This window comes from Etheostoma spectabile, chromosome 15 (assembly GCF_008692095.1).
Source record: "Etheostoma spectabile isolate EspeVRDwgs_2016 chromosome 15, UIUC_Espe_1.0, whole genome shotgun sequence".
Taxonomy (NCBI): Eukaryota; Metazoa; Chordata; class Actinopteri; order Perciformes; family Percidae; genus Etheostoma; species Etheostoma spectabile.
This window is the reverse complement of record NC_045747.1, coordinates 31,088,848-31,091,935: the sequence shown is the minus strand read 5'-3', so window position 1 is coordinate 31,091,935 and position 3,088 is coordinate 31,088,848.

Sequence of the window (3,088 nt, the reverse complement as noted above, 5' to 3'; positions counted from 1 at the left end):
TAGTTTTCTCCCTTATTTTACTCTTGCTCTGCCCACTGGGTTTCTTCCCTCTCTCTCTCTCTTTCTCTCTCTCTCTCTCTCTCTAAGTGCATCTCTCTTTCTCTCTCTCTCTTCATCACTGTATCGTCTGTATCAGCAAATTATACTGCAGGGAAATCTTTTTTTTCGTCTTTCAAATAGCCCCCCCCCCTCCTCCTCCTCCCTGTCTCTTTCTCTCTCACTCTTAGGCTCTTTTTTGTTCTTCCCTCCCTCGATCTCTCTCTTCCTCTCGCTCTTTCCTTATCCGTCTCTCCCTCCATAAGCCTATTCCCCTTGAAGTGTGCTGGTTATGGATGCTCAAGTTGTCGGCCTGAGACCAGGAGATTATTAGGAGGATACATGATTAAAGAAACTCTCATTTCCTCCATGGCTGCAGAGGAAAACTTCAGCAGCAGACGTGTCCAGATCCTTTTAGTCTCCTTTGCGTGTCTGTTGGACTACAGGACAGGCTGTTTTTACAATGTGGCATTAAAAGCACTGGCAGTCCTCTCTTCATTGGCAAAAGGGATCATTCCCTCCGTGAAGAATTCAAATCTAAAGTAAAAGAGAGCAGAAAGAAAGGAAGGAAAAAGGGGAGCGTGTGGTTATGATTTTTAAAGGAATTTCTGAATATGCTGTTTTTTACGGTGATATTATGGACGCATGGGCCACAGTGACACAGTGCAGCCATGCTAGCAGCTCTGCGTGCCTATAGGCACAGGGATGCTACGAGCTAAATGCTAACATCAATGGCAATGGCAAGGCGTGGTGCTGTCTAACCAGTTATTGTTATTTTAGCACATTAGCATGCTAGCGTTTAGTTGTTAGGACATAACATGAAGTCCAGGGGAGGCTGATGGGAAAGGTCATTAGTTTTAGGTTTTAGGTATGTGATCATAAACCAAAGTATTGGACAAATGGATTCTAGTCCGTCCTTGACTAAAGATATTGGTACTAGATTAACACTCACGTGCATTTGTCGACTAATTGATTCTTTTATTCACATCATGCAAAAGCACCACTTCGTATCTTGTTTCATAGCACCGATGTATACAGTGCAATATAAGTCATGGAAAAAAAAAAAAAAACGGATACAAAAACTTAACCCTTGTGTTTTCTTCCAATCAAAATTGAAAATCAACACTTTTGTTGATACTTTTGATCAATGTCTGTCACTTTTATTTGACGTTTTCAACACTACGTAACACTAACTTATTAACTTTGGTTTACAGTTTATGGTTAATAAATCTCATTCATACCCAATGTTTGAGTTAGAAAAGCAGAAATTAGGAATTATTTCGACTAAAATGAAAGGAATGGATGTTAAGGAATAATCCCAGACTGGAATATGTCAACTTTTACTCAACACTATTTCAAAAGCACTTTTTAGAAATGCTATAAAACTGAATAAGACGCCCCAAAATTAATGAAAGTAGAGATTTGTACTTGGCAAAGAGCGTTGTGTGGAATCAATCATGTTATTTTGGGGAATTAAAAAGAACACTGATATAGGACAACGGGTCAATTTGACCCGAGGACAGCATGAGGGTTAATAGACTTAGACCAAAACAAGGTCTAATTGAGCCCCACAACATTCTGTATTTGTTAAGACATTTCAATTGGGAGAAAAAACCAGAGTCCGTACGATTCTCCTCTAGACACCATGAATGACATCTCACCCCCCCCCCCCCCCAAGGGCTGGTTGGATATTTTAGCCTGGACCAAAGTGGTCTAGTCTATATCCTCGACGTTCCACTTCTGCGATTTCTCCAGTGTTGACAAATGGGAGATTCCACCGGATATATCTATCTAATATCGCTCTATCTATCTATCTATCTATCTATCTACTATCCTACAGTATCTATCTATCATCTATCTATCTATCTATCTACGATCTATCTATCTATTCTATCGCTATCTATCTATCTACTACTATCTATCAGTATCTATCTATCTATCTATCGATCTACTATCTCAGATCTATCTATCTAACCATCTATCTAGACTATCCTTCTATCTATCTATCTATCTATCTATCTATCTACATATCTATCTATCTATCTAATCTATCTATCTATCTATCTATATCTATCTATCTACAGCTATCTATCTATCTATCTATCTATCTACTACTATCTATCTACAGTATCTATCTATCTATCTATCTATATCTATCTATCTATCTATCTCTCTACAGTATCTATTATCTAACCATCTATCTATCTATCTCTATATCTATCATCTATCGACATCTTTCTATCTATCTTCTTTATTCTATTTTTTCTACACTACTATCTATCTATCTATCTTTTACTCTAATCTATCTACAGTATCTATTATCTATCTTCTATACTATCTATCTATTACCTCTATCATATACTATTATCTACAGTATCTATCTATCTATCTATCTAATCTATCGTATCTATCTATCTATCTATCGATCATCTATCTCAGCTTAATCATCTATCTAACTATTATCTATCTATCTATCTATCTATCTATCTATCTATCTATCTATCTATCTATCTATCCAATCTGAGTTTTTTGTTGACACCTAAAACTACTTCAGAACGTACACATGTTCCACCAAAGCATGTTTTTCTCCCATCCCAGAATGCCGTGTGGACTAGCCAGACCTTCCTCCGCAGCGCTGTGGAGGAGGGTCTGGCAAAGCGAGACTATGGATCAACCAACACTGCCATCTCACTGACAAGAATATCAATATTGGATGCTGCATAGCCTTAGATTCCATTCATTGTCAATGTTTGGCCATACCTGCATATGGTAACCATGCCAACAACACCAGTAGCAGGTCTCCTGCATCAGAGTCACACATGCTACACACCCATCCACCACTTGAATCCCAAGAGTGCACTTTCCATTACATTATTGTTCTTAACCCTTGTGTTGTCCCCCCCCCCCGGTCAAGAACTGACATATAATTGTCATTTTTGTCTTTTTTTCAGACTTTTTTTTAAGTTTCCACTAACACCACCTTACTACCACTAATGTTACAGTACTATATATATATATACTATAGAGCAGTGATTCCCAAAGTGGGGGTTGG